At 43.5% G+C, this 14,571-nt stretch overlaps 1 long non-coding RNA gene across 1 annotated transcript; it reads right to left on the bottom strand.

The window, feature by feature from the left end:
• Nucleotides 1–9,568: 9,568 nt before the first annotated feature.
• LOC125965282 (uncharacterized) lies at nucleotides 9,569–11,503 on the bottom strand. The gene is made up of 2 exons (XR_007478996.1): nucleotides 11,340–11,503; nucleotides 9,569–10,186 (listed from the first exon to the last, which is right to left on the bottom strand). It is a non-coding gene; the product is annotated as an uncharacterized LOC125965282 (long non-coding RNA).
• Nucleotides 11,504–14,571: the final 3,068 nt, after the last annotated feature.

The following is a 14,571-nucleotide window of genomic DNA, read 5'->3' on the forward strand; positions in this document are numbered from 1 at the left end:
GCAAAGTGGCATGATATGTACAACCTACTCTCAGATAGTTCAGAAGTAATAAACATTAATGGTAAAGCACATGTGGCAAAATGTTAAGAATGGATGACTCTGTATAAAAGACATGAGGAGTCCTACGTACTGTTCTTGCAAACTTTTCTGTAAGTTTGAAAGTGTTTCAAAACAAAAAAGTTTTTAAATTGCCTTGGTGTTGATTCAATAAATGTCGTTACATCCATACAAGGGTATATTTGACAGTCATTAAAAATATATTTATTGACATAGAAACAAATTCATAATATATAATTGATTGAAGCAAGCAAATTGCAGTATGATCTATTTTATTCAGAACAAAACAAAAATCTCCTTTTCTGAAAAACAGTTTGAAAAGATGTATACCAAAGTGTTAATTTTGGTTATCTCTGAGTTATGGAATAAAGGGAAATTTAAAATTTTTTATTTTTGTTTATCTATATTTTCTACTTTTTCTACAATGTGCATGCATTAATTATGTAATAAAAATTATTTAAAAATCATGAAGAAACAAGTGACCAAAAAGCCTTAAAGCCACCCAAGTGCGTGGACTGACTGGGAACCCTCTGAGCTGGGTACCTGCATTCTCTGGTAGCCTCTTTCTGCGGCAGAAGCTCCAAGTCCTTTCAGCTTCCAAAATCACACTGTGGTGAATTAAAGAAAAAGAAAAAACTCCTTATCTTCCATCCTCTGTCTTCTCCAACTTTGCTTTCTCTAGATGGAAAGCCCTCAGAGAGTTGTTGCTGGGGTATTTGGTATTCTAAACTGTTCTCCACGTGTTTAAGTGTTTTCTGCTCCCTGGTCAATTTAAAATAGGTTTTTAACTGCTGCTCCTCACAGGCTCCTGGACTTTTCCATAACTAATTGGAAGATGTTGGATTTTAAGGACCTCATGGAATGAATAAGCACCTTCCTTAACTTCCGTTCTCCCTTTTTCTCAGCAGGCCCAGGAATGATTGCCGTATTCCTGACGAGGAATTTCAGGCAAGGGCCTGAAAGATCTAATAGTCACTTTTCAAAGATGCTTTCTTTGAACTCTCTCACTCAGAGAGCAACTACAACAAAGACAAAAAGCACAGCAGTTGTGATATCATTAATGTGTCCCTCTAATCCGCTCTATCAGGGCCGTCGCTCATGGTTGACTCTACTTCTGGATGTCCAAAAAAATCAGATCATCATCTACCACATTTACCCTTTAAGATGGTGTTTTCCTGTGAATTGAGCATCATGTCATGGTCTTCTTATTTTTATTCAAAATGTTTTAATGAATTTGTTTCATATCCTTCATGTCTGGGTCTTGAGTTCTTCATCAGACCCTTTAATATTCAGTCTCTGAGCATGGATTTAAAGATTTTTGCTTGTTATATATTGTGCCTCTTGAGATATGTTGGACTTTCTTGTCATCTTGACACTGATTTACCAGAATGAACTTCCTGGGAGAACAGTGTTATGAAGAAATTGTTCCACTCTGACAGCAGGTGATTTTCATTAGTTTTGCTGAGTTTAGAAACTCAATGCGGGCAGTTTGAAAATTGCAGTAGCGATGATCTGCAGGCAGCTGTGTCTGGGCATTTTCCTAATGTGACCTATTACCAGCTCATAATATTAGCTTCTTATGTTTGGAGATAGGCAACCGAGTTTATATATAGATTTCATTTTTTAAAAAAATATTGCCAAGTGGCAAGTAAACATAGCATGAAGTAAAGCCTTGTTTATTTATTCAATCTCATATCTTACTCAACTCTAGTTCTAAGAAATCTTTCTTATTACTTATGATATCATTTGTCCTTTAAAATAAAGCCAAAACATGCTTAAAAGCAACAGGAAACTAAACAAAGGAAAAATTCAGTATTCTTCGGGTCATGGTTGTTCAAAACGTGAAGTGGTCAGAAAATATTTCTTCCTATTTTTATCTTAATTACCTCCAATCCCTTTCAGGAGCAAAACAGCTTAAAAGTTTGCAAATAAATTCATTTGTCTATGTAGCCATTTCCCTTGGGTTTGGAATAATCTTCCTTAACTACGTGAAAAACCTAGACCTAAGGTTATACTCAGAGAGAAAGTGAGACAAGACCACAGGTATAGCCATGCCAAGTGATAGGTAACTGAGGATGCAGAGGTACCAGTTAGGAAACTACTGAGAACTGGGTTTGGTGGCAGTAGTGGGATGAAAGCTTGTGGCTCCAGAGGTGTTTAAGGAGGGGCTCAAAGGACTGATACCTGTGCCTTTACTGGCTGACTGGCTTGGAATCTGGATAGGGAGATACTGACTTGGATGATTTCCATGAGCCATTTCTTCACTGAGCCATATTCTTTACAAAAATAGTCATCCCTTTCCTAGTATCATGTTTAGTTCTTCAAACAACTCTTGGTTCTGCTCTGGGCCAGGCTCTATGCTGGATGTCAAGAAATAAAAATGGATAAAGCAACAGTGCCTTTTCTTGAGCTGCTTACATTTAGGTGGGGGAGACGCAAATCGTACTTACAATAGGTAACTGAGGTAGAAATCAACCTGGAGAGTGTGGTGTTACAGTGAGGAACCCATTTCATCATAGCCTCAAAGACTAGAAGGATGGTGGAGGCCCTTGTTTTTGCTATAGGTACTGTTACTGTCAAACACTGACCTTTGTGAGAGGTGACCTTTGAGCCCCTCCTTAAACATCTCTGGAGCCACGAGCTTTCATCCCACTACTGCCACCAAATCCAGTTCTCAGTAGTTTCCTAACTGGTACCTCTACATCCACTCTTGCCTTCACCAGTCCATTCCCTACAGGGCTAATCTTGAAATGCAAACATGATCATGACTCTCTCTCCTCTTTAAACCTCCACAGCAGCTTCCCATTCTGTTAGGCTAAAATCCAATTTGTACAGGACTGGGTCTAGTCTTTCTATCCTGTCTCATCCACTACCATTCTCCCCTCCTGTTCTGTGGTCCAGTCATGGGGCCTCACTGGCCTCCCTTCAGTTCCTCAGAAGCTCTATACTCCCACCTGCCTCCATCTGGGTCAGGCTCCTTTGTTATAGCATCTCACACAACCATGTCCATCTCCTGCAGAGCACTTCCCCTCAGTTTGTATTGATGTATTCCTCATGGTCTCTCTTTGATTACGTGTAAGCTCTGCCAAGGAAGAGAATCCGTCACTGCCGTATCACCGGCACCAAACCCAGTGATTGGTTAAGTCAGTAAAACGTAAGGTGAGGTCTAGGTTGAGTTACCATTTTCTGTTGAGAAGCATTAGCTCCACAAATTGGTATGATTGCATCATTGCCACAAAGGGACCAAGCAACTTCCATTTACCTCTTACCTCAATTTACCTCTTACCTCAATTTACCTCTTGAGTAAATTCCTGTCTGTTATGACAGTGCGGCAGTCATTAAATTCTGTAATCATGTACTATGCAAATTACATTGGCTCAAACTTACTCTGGCTCAACTGCCGCACCCGTCCTCTCTCCCCTTCAAAGCATCTCTCAGCTCTTCCTGGAAGGTCCTAAAGTGTAACAGTTGCCACACCTCACCCATCCTGTCCTTTCCCTCTTGCTCTACTCACCTGATTCTCATGTCCCAGTGGACATGTTCTTGAAACCAGTGGCCTTGTCAGTAGTCCCCCTGTGAGATCACCATATCCACACCCCGGTTGGCTACCAGGGTTTTGACACAAGGGGTCTTCCCCACATAAAGGAAATGTTTGGCCCAAAGACAAATGTAAGTTTCTACCGCTAGAGACCAAAACAGTTCAAAAAGCTTAAAAAACAAAAATAACAACGAAAATCTTTAAGTTGCCCAAATCAGCCCAGACGTATGAGATATGCATTGCCTTATTTAATTGTCACAAAAATCCTATCATGTCTGTGCTACTGTCTTCATTTTAGAGCTGAGAAAAACTGAGGCTCTAGGATGTTGAGTGACTCACTGAAGTCCAACAGCATCGGGGCCAGGATTCAAACCCAGGTCTAATGACTTTAGCTCTTAACCAGTATTTTATATTGCAGACCAAGGTCAACAGAAATGGCTGACGTGGGGACTTGCATACAATTAACTTCAATTAGCCCTTGTAGACCAAAATCATTCTGTAAAGGCAATATCCAAAGGCTTGACTGAAGATAAATTTTTTTTTTTTTTTTGCGGTACGCGGGCCTCTCACTGTTGTGGCCTCTCCCGTTGCGGAGCATAGGCTCCGGACGCGCAGGCTCAGCGGCCATGGCTCACGGGCCTAGCAGCTCTGCGGCATGTGGGATCTTCCCCGACCGGGGCACGAACCCGTGTCCCCTGCATCGGCAGGCGGACTCTCAACCACTGCGCCACCAGGGAAGCCCGATAAATTATTTATATAAAGATACACAGAGTATATTCCTAAGTGTTAGCTTCATCATCTTAATCTTTTAACTTTATACATGCTCACATTTAAGGCATTTTCTCCCCAGGTCTGTACTTCTAAATGTTTATGTATTTCTCCTTGTAACCACATAACCTCCTAACACCACCCAGGCAGGGGCCTCCTGTGCAGACTCTCAAGGCCTGAGTTTCCCTTCAGCTGCTCATGTGATGCTCCTTGAGGACTCAGCACAGTCATGCGGTCATGCTGCCCAGCTTGTGCTTATTCTTAGTTTCAGGTAGTGTGGGGATGGATTTCCTGCCAGAATCCTGCCTTGGCATGCCATGTAACTGACCACAAGCCGTGGCCCATCGTATGCTATTTATAGCAAGTGACAAAAATAGCCTCACCCCTCTGAAAGGTGTACTTGTGCCATATGCCCCCTGGCCTCCTACCATCTGACAGGCACTTCTCTCCAGACCTCAGGATGCAACAGGACTGTCTCCTCACACCGACCCAGAGGCACCGTGTCCCTCTTGTGTGCACGCCTCCTGCTCCAGAGGCAGCCAGGGGTGGGAAGGCACCAAGGCAGGGCCTCAGCCCTGGGGTCAAGGCAGAACATAGTAACAGACCCAAGGAAGGAGCTTGGGGAGTGGGAGTAAGATAAGATCAAACGCAGTTGTTGGAGTTGGGTGCAAAATCAGGGTGAGATCATGAACACTGCAGATCTGATTCTGAGTTGTGAATGCCCCAGAGACCCACTGATCTCCAAGCCTGGGCTGGGCCTGAGTTTGGGGATGGGGAGGTTAATGGAAAGGGCTGGAGTGACCGGCAGAGTGTGGACAGACCCTGCCCCTCTCTAGCCGCGTGCAGGTGAGCAACTTACTTCATCTCTCTGGGCTGTTTCCTTATCTGAGAGGGTAGACCTAGAGGAACAACTCCTATGCTAGGTGTGGTCATCAGAATTACCTGGGACCTTGTTAAAATCAGGGTGCCTGGGGCCCTCCTTGTACATTGATTCAGAAGGTCTGGGAGGATCCTGGGGGTCTGGACATTTTGCAGGTTCCCCAGGAGATTCTGATCCGCCCACCAGTGTTGGAGAGCCCCTGTACGAAGTGAGCCCCAAGGGGTCTTCCAGCTCAAACGTCCCTTTATGCTAAAGTTTACTAAACCAGGTGTAAGAAAGCATAGAAGATAGGCATTCACCTCACTTAATTATTAGGCAGCATTAGAATCAGACACTTTATCAGTCGCTTGTTGCATCCTAAGAAATATCAGTTGGGAGCTTATTCAAAGCCGGCTTTTTGCGTGTTAGGCTGAAACTCTGGGATTGATTTCACCCTCTTCTATATCCTCTTTTAGGCCATCCCTCCCTGTCCCCTGGTTTAATTACGAGGGGTCACAAACTGGGGACCAGAAAGACAAATCCAGGCAGGCCACACATGAGCTTTACTTAGTCTGACCAGTGTTAGAAAAACGAAATTCAACTGAGTAAATTTGAAGATCTAATTGGCTTTATTCATCCCATCTAGTTAAATAGAAGGGCGCTCTGAGGAGTTGTACAAAGTGAAAGGTTTTTATAGGTGAAAGGAGGGTGGGTCAGGAAGGTATTAGCAGGAGAAAAGAAAGGGGTGTTTCAGGCCAGACTGTCTTCTTTGGGGGGAGGGGAATGGCAGGTGTCTTTATCAGGCAGATAACCTTGTTCCCATAGATTGTTTCAGATTGACTGTTTCAAAGGTCGCATTTCTAGGAGGGATTGAAACTGCAATTAAGTCTTGGTTTGCTGTCTGAGGGGGCAAGTGACTCCATTTGGGGCTTGCCCTTTCTTTTTCATGCCAGTATTTTTTTAAAAGTCTGAATTTGTGCGGGGTCAGACTGGGCATTTGCTTTCCAGCTCCCCCTGGCCCTGCCACACCAAGTGTGTTACACCAGTGGCTTCAGCTCTTCGCCCTCACTGCCTAGACCCTGACGTTAGATCTGAGCTCAACTCCTGTGTCTAGCTCGCACCTCTTTCTGAGCATTAGCCCCAGAGACCCAGATGCCTCTTGATAGATAATCCAGTTTGGGTACTTAAGAGAAGGCCTCGCGTGTAGTACAGGGCTAAGTAAATCTTAGCTAGGGGTGTTATTATCCCTACTGTGCACCTCTTCTTAGGGTCTCACAGGCACCTCAGCTCAACCTGTTCAAAGCAGCACTCATCACTTTCCTCACCTTCACCCCAAGCTGCTTCTCCCCATTTCCTCTTTCCACAAATGATCTCATCATTAAGTCCTCTAGATGTGTGGCCCTGGACTCTTTGGTCTCCTTCATTCTGATTCATCATCACAGCTTATGAAAAATCTCTCTTGATTCCATCTAGTTTTCTCCATCTCTGCTGTCACCATTCTAGTCCCAGAGACCATCATTTCTGCCAGAACTATGTAGTTACCTAATTATTCTCCTGCACACATTATTGTTTCCATCTAACCCATTGTTCAATTCGAAGCCACAGTGTTGTTAGGGGAACCACTGACTGAAACTGCCTGTCCTGGCCAGGCACTATAGTAACCCCTTGCGTGAGTCATCTTACAACAGGAGGTCAACAACCAAATGGAAGAATTTGGGAAAGGTCAATAGGAGAGAGGAGACTCCAGTCCATATGTCCTGCCAGCCTCCCAGAATCCTGCTCACTGGAATCCATCTTGGCTGAGTGATGTGCGCGCCACCAGGAAGCACCCTGAGTCAGAGTGCTTCGCCAGAGACAACCTGGAAACTAACCCCATCACCATAGAACCTGACACTGCGAGCCACGTGGCAGAGCAGTTCTCCTGGGTTCCCTTATACTACTGCTCTCCACCTTGGGGGCCCCTTTCCAATAAAGTCGATTCCTTTGTCAGCATGTGTGTCTCCTCGGACAATTCATTTCCAAGTGTCAGACAAGAGACCACTCTTGGGGCCTGGAAGGGGTCCCCTTTCCTGCAACAGTTTTACTAAATAAATTTGATCTTGCCTCTCCCCTGCCTGCAGTGGCTTCCCAGGGCCCCAGGATAAAACCCAAATTCCTTACCGAGACCCTCCCCAGTCTGGCTCCTGCTTCCTCCCCAGCCTCCCCTGGCAGTCTGCATTCCAGCCATCTGGGATTTGTGTTGTCTCTTGGATTGGCACAGGGAAGAGCTAAATCAGACTCCACCTTGGATCTGTTTCTTTGACTTTAACCTTTGCTTTTTAAAAAAAAAAAAATTATTTATTGGCTGCGTTGGGTTTTTGTTGCTGTGCACGGGCTTTCTCTGGTTGTGGCGAGCGGGGGCTAATCTTTGTTGCGGTGCGCAGGTTTCTCATTGTGGTGGCTTCTCTTGTTGCGGAGCACAGGCTCTAGGCACACGGGCTCTAGGTGCACGGGCTTCAGTAACTGTGGCTCGCGGTCTCTAGAGCGCAGGCTCAGTAGTTGTGGCACACCGGCTTAGTTGCTCCGTGGTATGTGGGATATTCCAGGGCCAGGGCTCGAACCCGTGTCCCCTGCATTGGCAGGCGGATTCTTAACCACTGCGCCTCCACGGAAGTCCAAGAAAATGTAATTCTTAAAGTCACAGGAACACTTAAAGAAGATGCAGTTCCTTCACTGGACTAAAATGTAGATTTTGGCTTTACCTAGTAAGCCAGAATGAAGGAGAAAATGTGAACTTTGTCTGTAGAGAGCCTGAGGTTTGGGCCTAGACCACCACTTACTGCATGCATGCCTTTGGAAAATTTCTTCAGCCTCCCTGCTTTACTTTCTTTCTTGTAAAATGGGGAAAATGAGACCTACCTTGCAGGATGGTTTTGAAGACTGAATACAAAATGTAAAGGATCCAGCACAGCCCTGGTGACCAGGTGCTCATCGATGGCATCGTTTAAAAGTCCTCCTGCATTTTAATTATTTAAAGGTCTCGTGGCCTGGCTCAGAGTTACAGGGAGCTCAGGACATACTGTACCCCTGGTGGGAAGAGGCACTATGTCTTTACTGTCAGTGCCTTAAGAGAATGAGGAAAAGCTGGCAGAGCACTAGGAAAGCAATTGCAGCAAAGAAGCATGGGAAATGAAAATGGGAGAATTTGGTTCTCACTGGATCTCGGAGTCACACTGAAGAGCAGGGATTTCTTTTCCTGTTCCCTTTTCCTTCTCACTTGCTCAGGAGGGAGGCTTCTCAGGGAGGGCAGCCAGGGGCAGGATTCCAACGGGCAGAAGAAGGAGCCTTGCTTCTCCAGTCTGCTTCTCTCTCCAGTGCTTTAATGAAATTCATATTCAGACATTAAAAAAAAAAATAACATTGGGGCTTCCCTGGTGGCGCAGTGATTGAGAGTCTGCCTGCCGATGTAGGGGACACGGGTTCATGCCCCGGTCCGGGAAGATCCCACATGCCACGGAGCCTGCGCGTCCGGAGCCTGTGCTCCACAACGGGAGAGGCCACAACAGCGAGAGGCCCGCGTACCGCAAAAACAACAACAACAAAAAAAAACACTTTGTTTTTTTAATTTCAAAGGCAAATCATATTCATTCTGGAAAATTCATAGAGGCAAAAAGAAGAAAAAAAATATCCAAAATTCTACTGCTAGATAACTACTGAAACCATTTGGGAGGCTATCCTTTCAAAGTTTTTTCTAAGCAATAAGGACGTAAACCAGTATATTCTTATAATAACAAACGAGATGGAATGGTACACACTGTTCCGTAATGTGATCTTTTTCACTGGGCAGATTTCCATGTCAGTAAATGAATGTATCTAATGTCATGATGGGTGACATCAGTGGATGCTCAGGTAGCCAGCCACAGGCACCCATGGTGCCCTCCCTGGATGGAGACTTGTAGCTTGTTTCTGTGAACCATGGTTCAGTGAGCAGCTTTATAGTCGAACTTAGTACAACCCACAATTGTTTCCTTACAGTGAATTCTCACATTCAGTCTTAACTTTCTCAAAAAAAAAAGAAGACAATAAGACTATGTGATTAAAATTTTTAAATCACAAGGAGGCCTCTTTGGAGAGGAGGGAAGAAACTGTAACTCAGCATATGATGATTTTATTTCCGATTCTGCTCAACCTCCACGTTTATCTCAAGCACAGCCTTATTTCTCGTCAACAAACTTCAGAAACAAGACAAAGCCCTTGTCCTTAAAGAGATTACAATCTAGTAGCCGATATAAGAGACACAATAATTCTCTTTCATTTACACAAAAGTACCTGATTTTTTACCATGAGAAGCGAGGACAAGATGGATGCAATAATAATAATAGCCAATGTTTAATGAGAACTTACCATATCTGTGAACTGTTAGTATATTAAATGTTATACAATGTATACACAATGTATATACAATTGTATAATAAATGTTACACAATGTTATACAATGTATAACAACTGTTAGTATATTAAATGTATACAATATATACAATGTTATATACAGAATCAGCATTGTGATGTAACTTTCCAGATATTGCGGCCTGAAAACGGGCTTGCTGATGTCCCCCATGGTGGGGTTCATAGTGACCAATCAGTGCACCTTCCACTCGCCGGTCGGCTTTCCTCAGATCCCAGTGGCTGTGTTGGTCATGGAGAAAGTTGGTCATTCCAGCGTGCATTACCGCCTTGCTCTGTTTCCCCCCAAGCCCACCAAGGAGCCACCTTCCGTCGATCTCCGGCACCTCAGTGATGGCTTTTTCTTTGGCCACCCCAAGCTGGCGCAGTTTGCCGCTTTGGCCTGTACCACTGGGTCTTCAGTCCACGTCTTTGTGAATCCAGCCATCAGCAAGCCGGTGGGCCTTCCTGAAGACTTCCGGCGGGGCTTCCTGTGGCTGATGAGCCCGGCTCCAGTGTGAAGGTTTGTATGGGAATCGCACCTGCCAGAAAATAAAGTGCAGATGATCCTCTAAACAATTTCTTTTTTTTTTAAATCTAAGCATAGCTGATTTACAATGTTGTGTTAGTTTTAGGTGTACAGCAAAGTGATCCAGTTATACATATTTTTTCAGATTATTTTCCATTTAGGTTAGTACAAGATATTGAATATAATTCCTGGTGCTATACAGTAAATCCTTGTCGCTTATCTATTTTACGTAGAGTAGTTTGTATCTGTTAAGCCTATACTCCTAATTTATCCCTACCCCCTCCCTTTCCCCTTTGGTAACCAAAAGTTTGTCTTCTATGTCTGTGAGTCTGTTTCTGTTTTGTATACAGATTCATTTGTATTATTTTTTAGATTCCACTATTAAGTGATACCAAATAATATTTGTCTTTCTCTGTCTGCCTTACTTCGCTAAGTATAATATTCTCTAGGTCCATCTATGTTGCTGCAAATGGCAATATTTCATTCTCCAGATGGTTTCTTTTTATTCCTTAGCATGTCTTTTCACCCTTAGGAGAGGGTATTTTTTACCCTTTATGAGAGTCACCTAGCTCCACCGATCAAGCGTCTCCTTGCGTCAGGCCTGGGCAAAGTGCTTCACACTCAGGGCCTCACTGAGCCCCCCACAACCACCCAGCTGGGCTGGTGCTGCTCTTGCCTCCTTTTACAGAAGAGGAAAAGGAGGCTTGCAGAGTGGAAGTAATTGGCCTAAAGTCGTCCAGCTAGTGAGTGGGTCTGACTCTCAAGTCACCTGGGTGTGCTCTCTATGGGCATCTTTCTTTATCTCAAATATCTTAGCAGCACGGCCACATACTTGCTGTGGCTTAGGACCGCTAATCTGATGTGAGTCATTAAATGTCCTCAGCTTCTTATACTTAATAACCATGTGAACTCTTTTATTTTTAAGTTGTGAACCTTAAAAAAAACACAAAACTTTCATATATTTAAAACAACAAACACCTTTGACAATTTTCTGATAAATCCACAACCTCCATCAGTCACTAATGCCACATGTGGAAATCTAAAATGAACCACAAATAAACAAAATCTTTGATGCTGAAATACGTAAGGACCTTATTTTGGTGTAATAATAAAAATGGTTACCATTTCCTGAGCACTGACCACACAAAATGCTTTATGTTCGTTACCTTAATTCATCCTATTTCTCTTCTACAAGGTAAGAGTTATTGTGGCCATTTTTCAGATGAGAACGTTAAGGCTTTAAAGGGAACATCTGGAGTCGGCGAAGGTGTTCTAGTCCAACCTCTGCCTCAGTCCTGAGAAAGGGAAAAGCACAGGCTTAATTTCCCTGGGCCTCAGTTTCCTCCTCTGAAAATATAACCTTTCCCAGCTGGGTCTCTGAATGTTTTTGAATGTGCAGAGAGTCTTTGATCTGCTTTTGAATTACATTCCAAATCCCTACCACATATAACTAGCTTTAAATACCCTGACCGTGACAAAAACAACATTAAAAGCTATTCCTGGGCTTCCGTGGTGATGCAGTGGTTAAGAATCCGCCTGCCAATGCAGGGGACACGGGTTTGAGCCCTGGTCCAGGAAGATCCCACATGCCACGGAGCAACTAAGCCTGTGCACCGCAACTACTGAGCCTGCGCTCTAGAGCCCGCGAGCCACAACTACTGAAGCCCGTGTGCCTAGAGCCTGTGCTCCACAACAAGAGAAGCCACCACAATGAGAAGGCTGAGCACTACAACGAAGAGTAACCCCCGTTCTCCGCAACTAGAGAAAAGCCCACACGTAGCAACGAAGACCCAACACAGCCAAAAATAAATAAATTTATAAAAAATAAAAAGCTATTCCTTTGTCATTTAATCCATTCAGTTTCACCCAATAATAGATCAGTTTTCAGGTTTTAAAGCACTTCACACAAGAATTCTAAATCTTGGCAAGACCACTAACCAGCAGCCTGGTGTTGGCAGGCATTGATCTATCTGACTTCTGGCATTTGACCACCTGAGGAAGGTCATCAGGGAAAACTCAGTCCTTGCAGTTCTTGCATGTGCATTACTTACCTCATCTTTGTAACTACCTCAAATCCAGTTTGAGTGTTTCCCCAGACCCAGACCCTGGAACTGACCAGAATTGAGAGTGCAGATGGATTTTTGGATATAGCTCCAAGTTCATGTAAATCTCATGAGTTTAAGTGCTGATGACACAATCTTCCCGCTGCTCAAAATTTTAAAACTTGAATGTGAGCCAAAGTGGTGGGTGTTATGACGCTCATTGGTTTTTAGTGGGAAGTTCTAGAGCTATGAACTTGTTTTAAGAATACAGAAAGAGGGACTTCCCTGACCGTCCAGCGGTTGAGACTTTGCCTTCCAATGTGGGAGGTGCGGGTTTGATCCCTGGTCCGGGAGCTAAGATCCCACATGCCTCGGGGCCCAAAAACCAAAACATAAAACAGAAACAATATTGTAACAAATTCAATAAAGACTTTAAAAATTGTCTACATGAAAAAAAATCTTAAAAAAAGAATACAGAAAGAATAATAATAAAAAAAATACAGAGAGAGCCAAATCTTTAGTTGCATGTACTTGGAGGAAGCTAGATTTTACTACAAAGGTGGCAAAATAAATCTAGACTTTAAAAAAATCCAGTCAGCCATTCACCACTTTACGCCATACGATGTTTTTGCTGAGCTGCTAGCAAGTAGGCATGTAGCTGTTGTTTGCTGGGCACTTCTGAGCAGATATGACTCCTGCATTTGCTAACAAGGAACAAGTACAGTAGTAATCCAAGCGGATAAAGAAAACCTTCAGGTGTGCAGATTTTCTAACTACATCTTTGTTACACTCGAATTCGTTCAAAAATCTACAGTAAGAGACAAGAGGTACAAAATATGTGTTCATGTTTTGCTTGGACAGATTTTGGCTCCTAGCAATTAATGCTTTCAATCACATTAAGCATATAAATAATGCTTTGTGACATAACAGTATTTCCCATTACAGATCGATTTTGTAGCATTTGTTCATAATCAGACTTGAAATGTTACCTAGAAACAAAATATGTTTTCCTTGAAACAGTCAGACCCTATTAGAAATCTAAGGCTTTACAAATCACCATGTTAACAGCTATGTCCCCTAGCTAAGGTTTTCTTTCCTTAAATAGTGTTAAATTCAGCCCCAGAAGCACTAGTCTCTTTGAGGGTTCTCTTCTTATGTGCACTGACTTGAAAGGAAAAACTTAGTGCTCAAAATATATCTAATGTCTTACTATGTATAACTTAATAAACTAACCAGTATTCCCTTTTGGGGGAAAAGTAACGTTAGCACCTTTTAAAAAGTGTTATGCTTGGGCTTCCCTGGTGGCGCAGTGGTTGAGAGTCCGCCTGCCGATGCAGGGGACACGGGTTCGTGCCCCAGTCCGGAAAGATCCCACATGCTGCGGAGCGGCTGGGCCCGTGAGCCACGGCCGCTGAGCCTGTGCGTCCGCAACGGGAGAGGCCACAACAGTGAGAGGCCCGTGTACCGCAAAAAAAAAAAAAAAAAAAAAAAAGTGTTATGCTTATAATTGGGTTACACTATATTATTTTCTCATTTTTTAAAAGACAGGTTCTCATTGCTTGAAAAAAATGTGTCAGCCTATTTCTAGGTAAGAGGAGTTATTCTCCTTTCTTGACCACATCTACTGTGGGTGAGCAAAGAAATAAAGGGAACATAGATTCAGAGATTTGGAGCAGTAAAGTTTAGTGTTAAACTGCAGAGATTTGGGAGCAAGGAACACCTGGATTTGAGTTCTGGTCCTGCCATATAATCAGCCTGGAATCTTGGGCAAATTACTTTTCATTCAGCGAATGTTAGCTATTTTGTAAAATTTTTTTGTAGTATCCCCCCAGGAGTATTCTCTTTGATTAAAGCTACAACCTCTCATTCATTCAGCAAATAATTACAGAGTAGTTATTGTAGGTTAGGCTCTACAGTTCTAGGTCCTGGGAGGCAGCAGTAAATTAGACAACTCAGGCTCTTGTTGTCACAGAGCTTATGTACTAGCTCGGAGAAGATGGACAACATACAAACAAGATAGTGTCAAATGGTACGTTTGGTTGAATGGTGGCACCCCCAAAAGATATGTCTACCTCCTAACTCCTGGAACCCGTGAATGTGAGCTTACTTGGAAAAATGGCTTTTTGCAGGTGTAATTTAGGATCTAGGATTAGATCACCCTTGATTATCCAGGTGGGCCCTAAAGCCAATGACAAGTGTCCTTATAAGAGACACACAGAAGACAGACACAGAGAGAGGAAGAAAAGGCCGTAAGATGGAGGCAGAGTGGAGTAATGCAGCCACAGCCAAGGAACGCCTGGAGCCGGAAGCAGGAAGAAGCAAGGAAGGAAGGATTCTCCCCTAGAGCATTCAGGAG

Source organism: Orcinus orca, chromosome 8, assembly GCF_937001465.1.
Source record: "Orcinus orca chromosome 8, mOrcOrc1.1, whole genome shotgun sequence".
NCBI lineage: Eukaryota > Metazoa > Chordata > Mammalia > Artiodactyla > Delphinidae > Orcinus > Orcinus orca.